Here is a 20,560-nt window from a genome sequence, read left to right on the forward strand (position 1 = left end):
TTGAGACTGATTACCTTCCAAAAGAGCTATTCCTCAGTCATTCAGCATGCATGGCTTGCCTATCACAATCTATTATCGTCAACATGTATGGTTAGTGATAGCGGTTCCAGTATTGGTTATTTTGTCTATTTTGAAATTCCACCAGGCCTTTGTCTGGTCCTTTCCTGAAGTCCATTGCCCAACTCTCAACACATCAGCATATGCAGAAACATCAACACTTTCACATCAGAGGAAATGGAGACAAAGTAAGGATATTAACCAATCATATCTGCTTGTGCTAAGCAAGGAAAGTATGTATTGAGCTCGGTGTGTTTATCACTTTCCTCAGATCAATGCCACTAGTTTTAAAGTGTACTACCAGTTAATTTATAGAAGTGTTACAAAATTTATAGAAGTGTTTACAAAATGTTTGTAGTTGGAGGATGATGGTGGTGATGTCACTCAACTAGCAATCCAAAGGGCTAGGCTAATACGCAAGAGTCATGGATTCAAATCTCCACCACGGCAAATATCATAGACTTAGAAACCTTACAGTGTGGAAGCAGCCATTTGGCCCATTAAGTCCACACCAATCCTCCAAAGATCATCCCATCCCCTACTCTATTCCTGAAATCCTGCACTTCCCATGTCTAAGCCACCTAGCCTGCACATCCCTGGATAATCTGGGCAATTTAGCATGGCCAAATCACCTAAACTGCACATATTCAGACTGTGGGAGGAGACTACAGCACCCAGAGGAAACCCACGCAGACAGGGGGAGAACATGCAAGCTCCACACAGACAGTTGCCCAAGGCTGGGATCGAACCTGGGTCCCTGGCGCTGTGAGGCATCAGTGCTAACCACTGTCTCTGACTGCAATTAATAAACCTGGAATATAAAATTTGTTAGAGTGACAGTGACCACGACAATGATCATTTGATTAGTCATCCTTGTCAGGCCTGTTCTGCATGTGGTGTTTCTTATGGCTTAGCCAATCACTCAATTCCATAATAATTACAGATGGGCAAAAAACACTGATCCAGCCAGAAGCTTCACACATCACCTGTGAAAGTATAAAGAAACCATGTTTGCTCCAGCTTCAGTAGTTTTTTTGCTTTCTGCTTAACTTTGATCCATGTCAACACCTAGGCTGAACCAATCAAACACATTGAGCACAAATCACCTTCACTCTTGCTTAATCAATCACAGAAGAATTGAACCATCAAACATTGCAGTAACAAACTAATTGCAAAAATGGGGCATGAAAACAGCATTTATGCTTTTTCATTATTACGACTAAGTAAACTTTCGAAAATGTCTATGTGCAGTTTTACACTGCACGCGTCCTAATTTATTCTTCATTGTAGTTATATTGGGTGCAATGAAAAACCAGTGTTCAGCCTGAGTCAGTGGAACTCCTACCTGTTGAACTTGTTTGAAATTCCCCTCCACTATTGTTGAAGACTGAAAGGACATAATGGTTTAAAATGGAAATGGACATTCTGACTTGCATTGAGAGATGTCTAAATATTGCTTGTTACGTATTTATTTTGGTTCAGCAAATCATAGTAGTCAAAAGACTATTGTTTTTAAATTTTGAGAGTGAGCCCCAGGCTGGCGTAAGAGTAAGCATTGTTTGCACGTCAACTTTGTGAATTGCCTTCAAAAGGATTAGAATCACAAGCCCTGACAGATAAAACCTCCTGGGACTAAATACAAATGATACGATGTTTTCCTCTTCTCTTGATGATTTGTGGTAAATTCTGCCAAGAGAATATTTACATAAGCCCTATCATCCTGCAGCACGCTAGTGGTTTGATAATCCTGCTAGGCATGTATTCAATTACTGAGCACATCTGTTAACATCTGGATCCTTGATGATTGGAGCAGCACAATAAGTCACTTATGCTGACCTGAACTGCCACTGGTAAATAAACAGGCAACTCTCGCCCTTTAGTATTCCACTGGTGGAATGATACATCTTGAGCTGCGATGGATGTGAAGACAGTCACCATCCAGGGTTGAGAATTAGTGCCGTCGCTATTTTCTCAATACCAGATCTTTTTGGATACACAAGAGTCAACAGAGAATGAACATAAGACAACAGGATGAAGATGGGGACACATATCCTGGTGAAACAGAAAAGAGCATTGACCTTCTTTCGGCAACGGTGTGCATTCGTCCGGACTGTGGTGGCAACATCAGTCAGGTTTTCGGAACTTGCTGGCATCATTTCCTCTGGTAGTCCTGGAGAAGAGGAGGTTCCTCCTCTGCTCACCAGCCCATCCAGGTCCCTATCTGCAAAGTAGGGGACCATCCTCCTCTTGTTGGTCAGATTCACATAAAAGATGACAAACTTTGCAGGCCAAGGATGTGCAGGTTAAGTGAGTTGGCCATGCTAAATCACCCAGAGTGTCCAGGGATGTGAAGGTTCAATGGATTAGCCATGACAAATGCCAGGTTGCAGGGATGGGGTTTGTCTGGGAGGGAGGCTCTTCAGATGGTTGGTGTGGACCAATGGGCCAAATAGCCTGCTTTCGCACTGCAAGGATTCTATGATTCAGTGATTCTATGAACTTCAGACAGCCGACTCTCGATCTGGTGCACAATTTCACATTGAAGACATCAGAGAAACCACTGAGGCCAATCATTCTGCTTAGTGTCAAGTTCTTCCAGGCTAGCATCAGACCAGAGATGGGACAGGGTTTATAGTTAATGAAGTGATTTTGGGACAGTTCGTCAAGATATCTTGCTGGGCAGCACTGAACTTGAAGAAATTGATGCTGAGCCAAACTATTGTAAGATCTCACCCAACAAGTCAAACTACTTGTAAATGATTAAAAGCAAGTGTATACAAGCAAAAAAAAAGTTTAAAAGTTTAGATAGTATTTATTTCCTGGCTGCATTTCTAATACTGCAAAATTGACTTTACCATTTGTTTTGATTCAAGAGATTTTTAAAGAAAAGCAATTCTCACATTTAGTGGATTAAAGTTTAAAAAAACTCAAAATAACAATTAAATGTCCTTGAAATATTAAAAATATGCCTAAACCTCACTATTGCTGGATCATGCCAAATTGTATTCACCAGTTCTTGTACAATGGTACTTTACTTTTTACTGGCCTGGATTGTCAGGTTGGTGGTATATACCTGTGCCCCATCATTGAGTGGAAGATCTCAGCCAATCAGACATCAACATGGTCACTGTGGGAGCAAGAGCAGGCGTTTCAACTCCATCATGGGCTGATCATCTACCTCAATGCCAGTTCCATGTGCTACCTGCTCCCCCATTATTCCTTGAGGTCATTAGTATTTTAAAAAACCCATCAATCTCTGTCTTGAACACACTCCATGACTGAGCTTTCATAGATCTATGGAGTAGACATTTCCAGAGTGATAGCATCCTCACAGTGAAAAAGATGCCTCCTCATCTTCTGCCTGAAGAGGCCATAACCCTTATTCTATATGTATGTCACCTTGTTTCCAGACCCCTCAGTTTCAATTAGATGAAATCTCATTGTTATAAACTGTGGAGAATACAGTCTCCTCAAATCCCACATTTCCACAAAGTTGTTTCTTCTGGCAGGGATCAATTGCTGCTATCAATTTTCCTTTTTAGATATTTTGAATCAACCTGTTCAGACCAGGTTGTGGCTCTTGTTTGACACAGGGGGCTTTGAATCCAGGCCTCTTCACCCAAAGGTAGGAACAATATAATTGCACCACAAGAACACTAACAATACCGTGCTTTATTCTGAGTCCAAGGATCTGTCTACTAGTAGTAAGAATGGTTGACTACTTTAGTGTATAGCAAAAAGAGGCATTTGTGCAGTCTATTGCATAATAACAATAGAAAAATTAGCATTTACAATTAAGCGAGGACTCTTGTGGTGTAATGGTAGTAAAGCTCTGGACCAGGTGACTAGGGATTAAGTCCCACCTGCTCCAGATGTGTGTGATAATATCTCTGAATAGATTGATTAGAAACAAAATAAAGTAGTTAGGCATCATTGCAAACATTGTACATCAGGACTGTCTACAACAATGTCTCATTCAGGACAACTCTAAAAGACTGCATTGCATCATCAGTTTAGGTAGAGCTAATGAACCTTCATTATTGGCTCTTTCAGGACCATGATCTGATGCAGCATCTTGATAATGGCCAGAGGTGTGTTTGAAGAAGCAATTACAGCCAACTGCCTCATAATAATGAGCTGGATTTACATTGTCATCTGTAAACTGTGGTCGAGCAGGATAGGCATCATTTTAGGGCACTGTCCCAGTGTTATTCAGATGTGCTGGGAAGTGAGCATAGAATCCTGAAACATAGACACCCTACAGCATGGAAGCAGGCCATCTGGAATGCTGAGTCCACACTGACCCAATGGATGGTGGGGGATTTTGGCAGAAGCAAATCACAGGCCATTCTTTGTGAGTAACTGCTGTTATTTTTACACATTCCTGGGATTACCTCCTAACTGAGCTCAATGCATTCATGCCAGTTCAATGTTATGATTCCTTTGCTGATGCCACATCAACTCCAATATAAGCTGGAACTTTCCATCTCGAACAGCTGAACTGCACGTCTGCCAAAGAAAGAAGCAACTCTCAAGAATTTAGTGTTTAGTATAAACAGTGCTTTGTATACATTCTGTGTGTGTACAGTGCACGTATAGGAATGTATATGGGTGTGTGTTTAAATGCATGTGTGCCTGTTTGTGAGGGCATGTGTGTGTGTCTGTGTGTTGTAATGAAATCCGTTTCCAGTTTTCTGCAAGAATATATGGATACATTCAGGTTGAATATGCTATATCTAACTGTTCCAAAGTGTTAGTGAATTCTGCCCAGCAATTGTTGGTGGGGGTGGGAGGTGCTTAAAACCAGAAGTTGATAAGAAATAGGATCAGGAGTAGGCTGTTTGGCAGCTTGAGTCTCCTCCACCACTCAGTATGATTTTGCCTTTTCTGCCTACTCCCTGTTACTCTTGATTTCCCTGACTGATCAACAATTCATCAATCTCAGCTTTAAATATAAACAAGGACTCCACCCCCACAGCTCTCTGTGACAAAGAGTTCCAACCCTCTGAGAGAAGAAATTCTTCCTCATCTCTGTCGTAAATTGGTGTCCCTTTATTCTGAAATTATGCCCTCTGGTCCTAGGCCCTCCCATAAGGGGAAACATCCTCTCAGCATTGACCCTGTCAAATCTCTTAAGAATCTTACATGTTTAAATGACATCACCTCTCATTCTTCTGAAGTCCGAGTAGGATAATCCCAACCCGTTTAATCTTTGGTCGTAAGACAATCCCTCCTTAGAAGGGACAATGCTAGTGAATCTGGTATGAACTGCCTCAATAAAAAAAATCTTTCTTCAATAAGGAGACCGTAACTTTTCGTAGCTCTCCAGATGTGGTCCCATCAGCACCTTATAGAAATGCAGTAAGTCTTCCCTATTCTTAAACTCCAACCACGTTGAAATACGGGCCAACAGTCCATTAGAAACAAAATAAAGTAGTTAGGCATCATTGCAAACATTGGGAGCCAAGTACATCGGGACTGTCTCACTCAATGGCCTTCATGGTGGAAATCCAAATGGGAATTTTGATGTAATTCAGTCCAAGAAATATTACATTAAATTTACAGTAAAGGTCCAATTGTAAATCTGTGAGACACACAATGCAGCTCTGCCACCTCCTGCTGTCCCCCAAGATTCATCTATCTGAACAACCTATGTTGCTCTTTTCAGAAGGATAGAGCAAAGAATGAAAGTAGCTGGGGGCAAATAAGCTTAAATATGGCGATGAAGACAATACCACAGTGGTCATTTGAGTTGGGCAGCTGGTGAAAGGTCTATCCAAATAGTGAGCTTTCATTTAGAGAGAAGGGTTCCATCATGACTCTGATGTCAGTACACTCATCCACAATGCACTCAGGAACTGAAAAAGCCTGTTTCACAACAGGTGCACCTGCAAGAGATGCAGAGAGTGATGGTCAAAGCTGAACCATTAGCCGAGTGCAGAAGTGGGAGGGATAAGTTTGGAAGAGAAGGCAAAATGACAAGATTAGCCCTCAGTGGACCTGTTTTATTGTAAAGTCAGAGAAAAAGTACAGAGAAATTGAGATTACTTACAGAATGAGCACTTCCACGGGCTTTACATGATGAGGCATGGAGGGAAGCCACGGTCTTATCAAAGGTGATTGCTTGCTGCGCCTGTGTGCTCATTACAACATTTTCAATAGGTCAATTTGGAGGATTTTGAAGATTACAAGGAATTGAAGGGACAATCAGGGAGATACAACAGACTCCAAACTAGGAGTACTACAGTTAGTTGCACTGCTGGGAAGGCAGTTCACTTACTTAGATTCTGCGTAATGACTCAACGCAATTAGAACTCAGGGCTAGCAGTGCTAACTATTGAGCCACTGTGGACTCAGAAGAGTCTTGATTATCTGAGGAAAGGGGAATGTCATTGGTTCTGTGCTGCTGGAAGCTATGAGGTGCTTGGAAGAACTCTGTAAGCATTAATATTTAAGTGTAGCTAAGGGAGTGGGAAATGAAAAACTCAGAAGAACCATTTGTTCAATGTAACTGAGCAAGATTGGAGCTCTGAAAAACTCAGTACAGTAGTAAGATTGGCTCAGTGAAGGTTGCTGTTAGTGACGACCTGGTGTTATGTTTGTGAATGAGTACTGGAGTGCAGTTTTGTAGTCAAGGGAGTTCAGGATCAGGAAAGGGAGGTGATGGAATGGAAGTAGTATTGAAGCAGCCCATGATGGAGTGGATCTTGAGAGGGTATTTCAAGACCACACCAGTGGAAATAAAGAATTACAATTCTTTGTGAGTTTAATGAGCTATGATGATCTATCATGTCAGTAATATCTTGGGGAAATTGCTGAGAAATCTGTGGAATCTGACTTGTTTGCTATTGCTATTTGACTTTCACTATAGATTGTTTGATTACAATCTGTTATTCATGTTAACTACACAATAATTCTGGATGTTGGAAATGAGTTGAATTGAATTTATTGTCACATGTACCGAGGCACAGTGAAAAGCTTTGACTTGTGAGCAATGCAGGCAGATCACAGCGTTAAGTAGCATAGATAAGTAAATAATAGGTAAACAGCGGCAAAAACAAAAGTTTAAAGAGTGTAGAACGATTTTGTGCACATTGTATAGTTTGCATGACTATTCTAAACTTGTATAGTAAAGTCTTACTTGTTCAACTGAGTGGAATCTTGTGATGTCATGCTCTAAATCCCCTGGATCTCACACTTTGTCTCATTTGAAAATAGAAGTCATGATCTCCAGCCAGGTTATAGAGGAGTTTGGCACTCTGATCTGGGATCATAACAACAAGTGCATCTGCGTGTGTATTTATGAGTCTTTTTGCCCCACATAGACCCACTCAATCCTTTTCATTTATAATGTCTTGGTGACTGCCAATTCCTTGCTCCAAACTTCAGCATTCCTAAATCTCCTACTCTCCTGTCATAATCCCAGGCTTGATTCCACCTTAGATAAGACCGTGGCTTCCCTCCATGCCTCATCATGTAAAGCCCGTGGAAGTGCTCATGCTGTAAGTAATCTCAATTTCTCTGTACTTTTTCTCTGACTTTACAATAAAACAGGTCCACTGAGGGCTAATCTTGTCATTTTGCCTTCTCTTCCAAACTTATCCCTCCCACTTCTGCACTCGGCTAATGGTTCAGCTTTGACCATCACTCTCTGCATCTCTTGCAGGTGCACCTGTTGTGAAACAGGCTTTTTCAGTTCCTGAGTGCATTGTGGATGAGTGTACTGACATCAGAGTCATGATGGAACCCTTCTCTCTAAATGAAAGCTCAATATTTGGATAGACCTTTCACCAGCTGCCCTACTCAAATGACCACTGTGGTATTGTCTTCATCATAATATTTAAGCTTATTTGCCCCCAGCTACTCTCATTCTTTGCTCTATCCTTCTTATAAGAGCAACATAGGTTGTTCAGATAGATGAATCTTGGGGGACAGCAGGAGGTTGCAGAACTGCATTGTGTGTCTCACAGATTTACAATTGGACCTTTACTGTAAATTTAATGTAATATTTCTTGGACTGAATCACATCAAAATAGCCCATTTGGATTTCCACCATGAAGGCCATTGAGTGAGGAAGGTGGTAAGCATTAATAATTGTTCAAACTGCACTAGGCACAGAGAATTTCTCCGGCAAAGAGTCACAGATTTGTTTCTCTGAAACCTGGCAATAAACATGGGACAGCTTGTTAAATCCACTTGTACAGAAGCATCAGTAAGACAAGGACAACTTCAGCCTGTCTGTCCCAAACTGCATCTTGAAATAAGAAAGGGAATGTCCAGTCACAGCACTCAAGGCTAAAAGAAAATGTTATGTAAGAACTGAAAAATATAGCCACTTCTGTTAAATGCCAAGCAAACAATATATAATCCATTTATAGCTGACCGAAAATCATATGTCATTTTTTTCCCCAATAATGACCAAAACAATTTGGATTTATGTGTTGTAAAATATCGTCATTTTACCATGCGCTGCATAAGAGCATTTGCAATTAATGCAAAGATGCATAAGGAGCTATGAGGGCAGGTCCACAAAACTTAGTCAAGGAGGTCATAATGTCAGGTTTGAAAAAGGTTTTAATATTGGAGATTGCATTAGATTCCAACCAATCTAATGACTCAGGCGAGAATCGAAGAGTCTAGATCTGGAAGAGTTCTCTTAACTCTGAGGAAGGGTCTATGGACCCAAATATTAACTCTGATTTCTCTCCACAGATGCTGTCAGACTAGCTGAGCTTTTCCAGCATTTTCTGTTTTGTTTCTGATTTGCAGCATCTACCGTTCTTTTGATTTTTAATCTAGATCTAGATCCTGTTGGTGTCAGATGCATCATCTCAAGCTCCTGTTAGCCTGAATGGTTAGGGGTCAGTTAGCTGGATGGCTGATTTGCAATGCAGAGTGGTGCCAAGACAGGTTAAAGTTACCACAGAAGTCTTTCCTTCTCAACCTCTCCCCTTGCCTGAGGCATGGTTATTTTCAGGTTAATATACTAGTACAAGAGGGCATAGCCTCGAGATTAGAAGGAACTAATTTAGGATTGAATTGAGAAGGAACTTCTTCACCCTGAGAGTTGTAAATCTATCGAATTCCTTACCCAGTGAAATAGTTGACGCTACCTCAGTATACATTTTTAAAGCTAAGGTAGACTTTTTTGAACTATACAGGAATTAAGGGATACGGTGACAGTGTGGTTGAGTGGATCTGAGTCCACGAAAAGATCAGCCATGATCTTATTGAATGGCAGAGCAGGCTTGAAGGGCCGAATGGCCTGCACCTGCTCCTAGTCCTTATGTGCTTATGTACCACCAGTTACCTCTTACGAACGAGCAAGGAACCATATGATCTGATAAGACGATGGTGGCTTTATCGTTAATGATTATATCTAATTAGTTAATGTAACTTGTACCTATTTTTACCATGTTCATTCCAGTTGGAGCTGGCTTGATTGAAACATGTAAGGTCTTAAGAGACCTTAACAGAAGGGAGTTGGAAAGGATAATTCCACTTTTGGGAGAATCCAGAAAATATATAGGACACACTTTCCAAAAAAAAGTCATTCATTTAAGATAAAGGTGGAGAGAATATTTTTCTCTCACAGAGAGTTAAGAATCTCCAATCTTCAAAAGAAATGGAAGCAGGACCTTTTACTATTCTTAAGGTGTAGCTGGATAGAATCTTGAGAAGCAAGTGAGTGAAAGGTTGTAAGAGTCAGGAAAAAAAGTGGAGTTGAAGTTACAATCAGAGCAATCGTAATCTTATTAAATAGCTCAATGGGCCAAATGGCCTACTCCTACTCATTTGTTCATTAGTTGGGAGTTGGTGCTACGTCCACATGGTATCTTTCCACCTACCGTTCAGAACCTTTTGAATGACACTGCTTATTTATTTGAATAAATCTGAGGATGAATGGCCTTGACACAATAGACACTGCCAGAATATTTCTCCTTGTGGGCCATCTGGAACTAGGGAACATAGAACTGAGGCAACTTAACAGGGTTTGGCAGAACTCTGGCAGTTCTGAAGAAGGGTCACTGGACTTGAAACATTAACTCTGTTTCTCTCTCCACAGATGGTGCCAGACCTGTTGAGTTTCTCCAGCAATTCCTCCTTTTCTTTGGTGCTATTTTGTTACTTTTACATTCTGTACTTCAATTTATTAAGTATTGGAACACATAACACCTTTTAACAGCCTTCTCAATTTGTCTTGCTACCTTCAAAGAGAGATATCTACACGATCTCTCTGTTGCTATTGTGGCAGTTAGTTTATTAAAGGGAAGGTGGTGGAGATAGACAGCAGGAATATCTGTAGAACTGGTTCGAGTGAGATTGTAGTAAATTAGAGAAGATTAAAACAGCACGTTGCTTCAAAGGATTGAGTGTTCTGAACTTGGGCTGAAGCCATATTGTTTGAATAGAGCAGAAAAATTTACAGGTAGTTGCTTTCTCACACTTGGGCACTGGATTGATGCCGTGTAGGTAAAAAGCTAGAGTTCAGTCTCTATACTCTCTCCCCACACACAAGCAAATAATTCACTGACATACACTAGAATCATAAATAAAAACAGGCCTCAGCCGTTTAGCCTTTGATCTTGCTGCCCCATTCAATGAGATCATGATCTGCTCTCAACTCCCCTTTCCAGTCCATTCTCCTTAACTCTCAACTTCCCTTCAGGTGAAGAATGTGTCCATCTCAGCCCCTTGTCTGCCCACTGCATCAAGAATTCCAATGAATGATGATCCTCTGGGAGAACACATTGCTCCTCATCTCCAGCTTAACCCCTCACTCCGAAACTGTGCCTCTGAGTTCTAGATTCACCGATGAAGGGAAACATCTTCTAGCCTCTACTCCTGTCTAAACCCTTGCAGAATTTTAGGTCTTAACCTACTATTATGCTTCAAATGCCTTGCAAAATTGGTCATTTAAAGACTAATTGAATGAATTGGTTGCAACTTGCAGTCCAGGATTTCCTAAGGTGCTCTCTGTGGATACAGGTGTGATTGTTCTTGTTTGACTTTTACTCTGTCTCCAGTTGACTCCTCACACCTCAGTATTCATTAGAGGTTAATTCACTCTATATGATTAGATTAGATTACTTACAGTGTGGAAACAGGCCCTTCAGCCCAACAAGTCCACACCAACCCTCCATAGAGCAACCCACCCAGACCTATTCCCCTACATTTACCCCTTCACCTAACACTATGGGCAATTTAGCATGGCAAATTCACCTGACCTGCACATCTTTGGATTGTGGGAGGGAACCAGAGCACCCGGAGGAAACCCACGCAGACACGGGGAGAATGTGCAAACTCCACACAGTCAGTTGCCTGAGGCAGGAATTGAACCTGGGTCTCTGGCGCTGTGAGGCAGCAGTCCTAACCACTGTGCCACCGTGCCGCCCATATTTGGCACTGAATCATTCCCAACCTGGCCTCAGCCCCTCCCTGACCAGGAACTTAGAACTTTCATTTCCTCTTTCTATGCTTGAACTTCCTAACATAGTAGGTTCAATAGTTGGTTCTTATCTGAGCTTGGGCATCTTCAGAAACGTAGACTTTAAAAGTAGAAATGGAACGTAAAAAGTCACATCAATAAAACACAAGTAAAATACTGTGGTTTATATCCAAAAGAATAGAATTCATAAGTAGATCCCACTTGTGAACTGTTCTGGTTTCCAAATTGCAAAAAAGATATAGGAGTTTCTGGAGAAAGTGCAGAAAACATTTGCAGCAAACATTTCAGATTGAGGGGATTACACATTTCCACAACAGTTTAACAAGGCAAGGTTCAAGTTTTCAACAAAACAGAAATTGTTGGAAAATCTCAGCAGGTCTGGCAGCATCTGTGCAGAGAAAGCAGGGTTAATATTTCAGATCCAGTAATCCATTTTTGGAAAAACGGTGACTGGACTCAAAGCATTGAATCTGTTTTCTCTCCATGGATGCTGCCATACCTGCTGAGTTTTTCCAGCAATTTGTGTTTTTGTTTCTGATTTTCAGCATTTAGAATTATTTGGGGTTTTTTTTGTTTAAGGTTCTCATTCTGCTCTGGATAGGCGAGGCTAAGGCATTATTAAATAGGAAGGAGTTTGGTAAGGTAGACATAGAGATGATTGCACTTGGGGTTGGGTGAGCTGGGCGGGGGGGTCGGGGTGCAGTGTTGGTGGGGTCTAAAACTCAGAGCCATAAATATAAGTTCATCATGAATTAATCACTATTTATATAGATGAGGAAATAGACAAGGTCTTTTCCCTAGGGTGGAACCGTCCAAAACTATAGGGCATATGCTTAAGATGTGAGAAGAAAGATTAAAAAGGGACTTAAGGTTAACTTTTTCACGCAGAGGGTGATGCGTGTATGGAATGAGCTGCCAGAGGAAGTGGTGGAGGCTGGTACAATTACAACACTTAACAGGCATCTGGATGGGTATATGAATAGGAAGGGTTTGGAGGGTTTGGGCCAGGTGCTGGCAAATGGGACTAGACTAATTCAGGACATCTGGTCGGCATTAACGAGTTGGACCGAAGGGTCTGTTTCCGTGCTGTACCTCTGTATGACTATGACTCTGTATAGTTAAATTTAGATCATCAATTGGGAATTCAGGCGAATATTCTCTCTAGTGTGGTTAGAATATAAAACATATCAAATCACATGCAGTAGTTGCAGTGAGTAGTATGGGTGCATTTAAAGGGAGAGGTGACAACGTTATGAGACAGGAGGGATTAGAGGGATAGTGGAGATGAGATAACATGGAGGAGGTAGTTGTGAACCAGAAACATAAGCATTGAATCATTGGGCTGAATAACCTGTTTATTTATTCTAAATTCATGTCTTTCTCCATGAGGGCTGAGGAGGAGTATTCTGAATTTCAAACAAGAACAGGATGCCCAATTCCCTGTGACCAGAATCACTGTGCCAGCATTATCGGATAACTATTGCTTACACTGGCAAGGCTGGTGAAACAGAGCAGAATCAAAGAATGCTTTAAATTTGGGAAAGTGAACGGTTGAATCCTGGTGCATTTCGGTGTAAAGTGAAAACGAAATACTTTAGTTCCTTAAATTATTTTCAGCTTGTTATTTTTATAACCTGTCAGTTTAGTTCTTCTCAAAATTAATTTGTGACACACAGAATGACTCAGACATTTTGCAGCTAATCTAAATGTGGAGTGAGGGGTTGGTATTTGGAAAGCCAGGTTGCAAACCTATGGAGGTCAGATATAATTGCATGGATGAAACAGCAACAACTAGCAAGCAGAAAGACCATCAGATGTCATAACCAAATTTTAAAAAGCCCTTGGTACTTAATTGATTGCAACAATTTGTCCACTATGCAGAAGGTATAAGCGACAATCACTCAGCTGTGGCTTCACTAGTAGCACACATCCTTGCAAGACCTTTGAGTTCCAGTTCTACTCCCAGGCTTGAAAACGAAAGTGAATACTGACACTCTGCTCCAAGACTGAGAGAGCATTATATTGTTTGTAATCACTCGGAGCTGAATTTTACAGACCCCTGTCAGTATATTTGAAAACAGGACGGGTAAGGTGTGTGGCAGGACGGGTAAGGTGTGAGGCAGGATGGGTAAGGTGTGAGGTAGGGTGGGTAAGGTGTGAGGCAGGATGGGGAAGATGTGAGGCAGGATGGGTAAGGTGTGAGGCAGGATGGGGAAGGTGTGAGGCAGATTGGGTAAGGTGTGAGGCAGGATGGGGAAGGTGTGAGGCAGGCCGGGTAAGGTGTGAGGCAGAGTGGGTAAGGTGTGAGGTAGGATGGGTAAGGTGTGAGGCAGAGTGGGTAAGGTGTGAGGTAGGATGGGTAAGGTGTGAGGCAGAGTGGGTAAGGTGTGAGGTAGGATGGGTAAGGTGTGAGGCAGAGTGGGTAAGGTGTGAGGTAGGATGGGTAAGGTGTGAGGCAGAGTGGGTAAGGTGTGAGGTAGGATGGGTAAGGTGTGAGGCAGAGTGGGTAAGGTGTGAGGTAGGATGGGTAAGGTGTGAGGTAGGATGGGTAAGGTGTGAGGCAGGATGGGGAAGATGTAAGGCAGGATGGGTAAGGTGTGAGGCAGAGTGGGTAAGGTGTGAGGTAGGATGGGTAAGGTGTGAGGTAGGATGGGTAAGGTGTGAGGCAGGATGGGGAAGCTGTGAGGCAGAGTGGGTAAGGTGTGAGGCAGGATGGGTAAGGTGTGAGACAGGCCGGGTAAGGTGCGAGGCAGAGTGGGTAAGGTGTGAGGCAGGCCGGGTAAGGTGTGAGGCAGGGTGGGTAAGGTGTGAGGCAGGATGGGTAAGGTGTGAGACAGGCCGGGTAAGGTGCGAGGCAGAGTGGGTAAGGTGTGAGGCAGGCCGGGTAAGGTGTGAGGCAGGGTGGGTAAGGTGTGAGGCAGGATGGGTAAGGTGTGAGACAGGCCGGGTAAGGTGCGAGGCAGAGTGGGTAAGGTGTGAGGCAGGCCGGGTAAGGTGTGAGGCAGGGTGGGTAAGGTGTGAGGCAGGATGGGTAAGGTGTGAGACAGGCCGGGTAAGGTGCGAGGCAGAGTGGGTAAGGTGTGAGGCAGGCCGGGTAAGGTGTGAGGCAGGGTGGGTAAGGTGTGAGGCAGGATGGGTAAGGTGTGAGACAGGCCGGGTAAGGTGCGAGGCAGAGTGGGTAAGGTGTGAGGCAGGCCGGGTAAGGTGTGAGGCAGGGTGGGTAAGGTGTGAGGCAGGATGGGTAAGGTGTGAGACAGGCCGGGTAAGGTGCGAGGCAGAGTGGGTAAGGTGTGAGGCAGGCCGGGTAAGGTGTGAGGCAGGCCAGGTAAGGTGTGAGGCAGAGTGGGTAAGGTGTGAGGCAGGATGGGTAAGGTGTGAGGCAGGCCGGGTAAGGTGTGAGGCAGGCCAGGTAAGGTGTGAGGCAGAGTGGGTAAGGTGTGAGGTAGGATGGGTAAGGTGTGAGGCAGGCCGGGTAAAGTGTGAGGCAGGCTGGGTAAGGTGTGAGGCAGGCTGGGTAAGGTGTGAGGCAGGCTGGGTAAGGTGTGAGGCAGGCTGGGTAAGGTGTGAGGCAGGCTGGGTAAGGTGTGAGGCAGGCTGGGTAAGGTGTGAGGCAGGCTGGGTAAGGTGTGAGGCAGGCTGGGTAAGGTGTGAGGCAGGCTGGGTAAGGTGTGAGGCAGGCTGGGTAAGGTGTGAGGCAGGCTGGGTAAGGTGTGAGGCAGGCTGGGTAAGGTGTGAGGCAGGCTGGGTAAGGTGTGAGGCAGGCCGGGTAAGGTGTGAGGCAGGCCAGGTAAGGTGTGAGGCAGAGTGGGTAAGGTGTGAGGTAGGATGGGTAAGGTGTGAGGCAGAGTGGGTAAGGTGTGAGGTAGGATGGGTAAGGTGTGAGGCAGAGTGGGTAAGGTGTGAGGTAGGATGGGTAAGGTGTGAGGCAGAGTGGGTAAGGTGTGAGGTAGGATGGGTAAGGTGTGAGGCAGAGTGGGTAAGGTGTGAGGTAGGATGGGTAAGGTGTGAGGCAGAGTGGGTAAGGTGTGAGGTAGGATGGGTAAGGTGTGAGGCAGAGTGGGTAAGGTGTGAGGTAGGATGGGTAAGGTGTGAGGCAGAGTGGGTAAGGTGTGAGGTAGGATGGGTAAGGTGTGAGGCAGAGTGGGTAAGGTGTGAGGTAGGATGGGTAAGGTGTGAGGCAGAGTGGGTAAGGTGTGAGGTAGGATGGGTAAGGTGTGAGGCAGAGTGGGTAAGGTGTGAGGTAGGGTAGGTAAGGTGAGAGGAGAAAGTGAGGTCTGCAGATGCTGGAGATCAGAGCTGAAAATGTGTTGCTGGAACAGCGCAGCAGGTCAGGCAGCATCCAGGGAACAGGAGAATCGACGTTTCGGGCATAAGCCTGAAAGGTAAGGAGAGATAAGTAACGACTGCAGATGCTGGAGAGTCAGAGTCTAAACTTGTGGCACCGAAAAAGCACAGCAGGTCAGGCAGCATCTGAGGAACAGGAGAGTTGATGTTTTGACATAAGCCCTTCATCAGGAATGTGGGGGCGAAGTGAGCTGAGAGATAAATTGGGTGGGAGGTTTTGGGAAGGAGCTGTGCGGAGGTAGGTGGGAAGGTGATAGGTAAATGCAGGTGTGGGGTGATTGCGATAGTTTGGTGGGGAGGGTGAGGTGGATAGATGGGAAGGAAGATGGACAGGTAGGGCAGGTCAAGAGAGTGTTGGAGAGTTGGATCTGGAATGAGGTGAGGGGAGGGGAGATTTGGAAACTAGTGAAGTTGACATTGATGCCGTGTGGTTGAAGGGTCCCAGGTGGAAGAAGAGGCGTTATTCCTCCAGTTGTCGAGTGGCTTTGATATGGTGGTGGAGCAGGCCCAGGACTTGCATACCCTTGGCAGAGTGGGAGGGGGAGTTAAAGTGGTTGGCCACAGGGCAGTGGGGTTGTTTGGTGTGTGTCACAGAGATGTTCCCTCAAACGTTTCGCGAGTTGGCGTCCTGTCTCCCGAATGTAGAGGTGACCACATCAAGAGCAGCGAGCACAGTAAGTGTGGTGTTTGGATGTGCAGGCAAATCTCTGCCAGATGTGAAAAGATCCTTTGGGGCCTTGGTCGGAGGTGAGGGGGGAAGTGTTGGTGCAGGTTCTGCACTTCCTGTGGCAGCAAGGAAAGGTTCAGGGTGTGGAGGGTGGGTTGATGAGTGGGGGTGTGGATCTAATGGGGAAGTCACACAGGGAATGGTCTCTGCGGAAGGCAGATAGGGGTAGGGAGGGAAATATGTCTCTGGTGGTGGGGCCTGATTGTAGGTTGCAGAAATGGTGGAGATTAATGAGCTGTGTCTGGATATTAGTGGGATGGAAGGTGAGGACCAGGTATGTTCTAATTTTGTTGTGGTTAAGGGGTGGGTTTCAAAGGTGGAGGTACGGGAAATGGAGGAGATGCACTGGAGGGCATTGTTGATAACGTGGGTGGGAAAATTATGATCTTGGAAATAGGAGGTCATCTGGGATATCCTGGAATGGACTTGCACTTCCTGGGAGCAGGTACGGTAGAGGCAGAGGAATTGGAAGTACGCGATAGCATTTTTGCAGCAGTGGGGTAGGAGGAGGTGTAGTCCAGGTAGCTGTGGGAGCCAGTGATTTTGAAGTAGATCTGAAAGATGTGTTGCTGGAAAAGCGCAGCAGGTCAGGCAGCATCCAAGGAGCAGGAGAATCGATGTTTCGGGCATAAGCCCTTCTTCATGAATCCTGAAGAAGGGTCCTGAAGAAGGGCTTATTCTCGAAACGCCAATTCTCCTGCTCCTTGGATGCTGCCTGACCTGCTGCGCTTTTCCAGCAACACATTTTTCAGCTCTGATCTCCAGCATCTGCAGTCCTTACTTTCTCCGTTTTGAAGTAGATGTCCATGTTGAGTCGGTTGCCAGAAATGGAGATGGAGAGATCCAGGAAAGGGAGGGAGGTATCCAAGATGGTCCAGGTGAACTTAAGGTCAGGGTGGAAGGTGTTAGTGAAGTCGATGAACTGTTCCACCTCCTCGTGGGAGCACGAGATGGCACCGATACAGTCATCAATGTCATGGAGGAAAAGGTGGGGGAATGGTGCCAGTGTAACTGCAAATTTGGACAGATCCACCTATCCTATAAGAGGCAGGCACAGCTGGGCCCATGTGGGGGCCCATGGCTATCCTTTTGCTCTGAAGGTAGTGGGAGGATTCGAAGGAGAAGTTGTTGAGGGTGAGGACCAGTTCTGCCAGTCGAATGAGGGTGTCGGTGGAAGGGTACTGGTTGGGTCAGCACGGGAGGAAAAAATGGAGGGCTTGGAGGCCTTCGCCAAGGCAGGTGGACGTGTAAAGGAATGGGATGTCCATGGTGAAGGTAGGTATCAGGCAGGATGTGTAAGATGTCAGGTAGAGTGGATAAGGTGTCATGCAGTACGCACACTGTTAGGCCTTTGGAAGCTCTCATTTGTCAATAACTACCCCTCAATGGCCTTAATTCATAGCCACCACTGTTTTCCAGCCTGCAATGAAAGATAAGAGCAATTCAGACAGCCTACCAGCTTTGGTGGTATGGGTTGCTATTGAAGAGGAATTGGGAAGTGGGGGTGAGCCTCCTTGTGGGGATGTGAGGCCTCTGAGCTCTTTGGATCATTCCCATAAAGATCATACACTCCCATCTATCCCTACCCCACTACTCCCAGCCCCTTTCTCTTTAAAGACTTCCACCCACTCCAACTGCGCTGCAGAGGTCTCATAGCCAAACCGACCCATAAGCTTACCTCAGGTCTGGGAAAAGTCTTCTCAACTTCGAGGTGGCACAGTGGCTGAGTGGTTAGCACTACCGCCACACAGTGTTAGGGACCCAGGTTTGATTCCAATGTCAGGTGACTGTGTGGTGTTTGTAAAATCTCCCTGTGTCTGGATGGGTTTCCTCTGGGTGCTCTGGTTCAAAGATATGCAGGCGAGGTGGATGGGCTGTGGGAACGCAGGGATAGAGTGTCTGGATGACATGTTCTTTGGAGTATCAGTGTGGTCTTGATGGGCCAAATAGCCTGCTTTCACAATGTAGGGATTTGATGATATTCTGGTTCCCCCTTGGGTTTATTGAGAGTGCCAGTTGTAGTCATTACTTTCACATGGTGCTACTGTTTCTACTACGCTTGAGGGAAGGATTTTCTATTCTGTGTTGGGAGGTTGGGGAGGCAGAGATGTCCCTCTCGGACCCATTGAAGGTCTCAGTGTATCATGGCTGAGGGGAAAATGGATCTCTACTCAACCTGGTGCTGACTGAGGTTAACAATGAGATGTGCGGAGCGCTGACTTACACACTTCTCTGCAAAATATACTCCTTAAGGTTGAGAAGTTAAATTGATGCCTCATGTACCTACATTGGTGAACATAAAGGATTCCATGGCACAAATTTGAAAAGACGTATCCCTGCTGTCCATATCATAAATAAGACATCCCAATCCTTGTCTCATTGCTTTCTGTGGGACCTTGCTGTGAGCAAATTGATTGATCGATTGCTTACTTTATAACATTGACTATACTTTGAAAATAGTGATTTCAAAGCACCTTGGGAAATGTAAGTCCAGAAATATGCAATATACTAACAAGGCTTTTTCATTTTCATTTTCATTTTTGACCCTGTTCCACAATTCAGTCAGATCATGGTGATTTCTCTCTCAATTCCACTTCCCGCACTATCCCCAATTATGTTCAATGACAGCATCCACAAATATGAAGATTCAGAGTGAAGAAATTTTATTTTTTTTAATATTGATGTCATCATTGAAAGCTCATCCCAAATGACCTTGGAGAAGCCGGTGCTAAGTCACTAGCTTGAACCACTGGGAGACCCACAGAGCTGTCTGGAAGGGAGTTCCAAAATTTGTATCTTGTCAAAATGAAGGAGCCATGATAACGTTCCAAGTCAGGATGGTGTGTTGATTGGAGGGGAATGCATGCAGTTCCAATGTATCTGCTGTCCTTGATTTTCTAGCTGGTAGACGTCACAGGAATGGAAGGTAATGTGAGCTGACCCTTGGTGTATTGTTACAGTGAATCTTGTAGATGGTACACACAGCTGTCACCATGCATCAACGGTGGAAGAAATGAATGTTGAAGGTGGTGGATCAGAATGAATCAAATGGGATGCTTTATCCTGGATGATGTTGAGCCTCTTGTGTGTTATTGGAGCTGCTGTTCATTAATTGCCTCATGTCTTACCCACAGTGATGGTAAATTGTTTTCCACTTATACAAATTGGTGACTGAGATGGAGGAAGAACCTTAGAAACTTAGAGTCAATGGTGTCGACTAGTACTGAAACACTGCAGTTCACTGTGACGGTTGACAAAGCAATATCTCAACTGACAGTGATACTATTAATAACAACATTTGGCACATATCAAAATAGGGTTTTCAGCAAGGTATTGCATGTCCTTTGTAGATTTATTTTCCTAATACAGAGCTATCTCTGAATTTAGCATTAAATCCAATGAGCTTGTCCAGTTGCAACTGAGTTCCATTCCTCTTTTGCTTTCTAGGAACACCATAACAACCCATTCAGCCCATCAAGCCTCTCTGCTGTTCAATATGATAATGGAAGATCAAACACTTCAGAGTTTTTTACCCAACCTAATCATAATCCTTGTGCCATTGGTAATTCAGAAATCTATCAATCTCTATCTTTAATAGACAATAGACAATAGGTGCAGGAGTAGGCCATTCAGCCCTTCGAGCCTGCACCGCCATTCAATATAATCATGGCTGATCATTCCTAATCAGTATCCTGTTCCTGCCTTATCTCCATAACCCTTGATTCCACTATCTTTGAGAGCTTTATCCAACTCCTTCTTAAATGAATCCAGAGAGTGGGCCTCCACTGCCCTCTGGGGCAGACCATTCCACACAGCCACCACTCTCTGGGTGAAGAAATTTCTCCTGAGCTCTGTCCTAAATGATCTACCCCGTATTTTTAAGCTGTGTCCTCTGGTTCGACACTCACCCATCAGTGGAAATATGTTTCCAACTGCCAGAGTGTCCAATCCTTTCATAATCTTATACGTCTCAATCAGACCCC

This window comes from Chiloscyllium plagiosum, chromosome 13 (genome assembly GCF_004010195.1).
Source record: "Chiloscyllium plagiosum isolate BGI_BamShark_2017 chromosome 13, ASM401019v2, whole genome shotgun sequence".
NCBI classification, from domain to species: Eukaryota; Metazoa; Chordata; class Chondrichthyes; order Orectolobiformes; family Hemiscylliidae; genus Chiloscyllium; species Chiloscyllium plagiosum.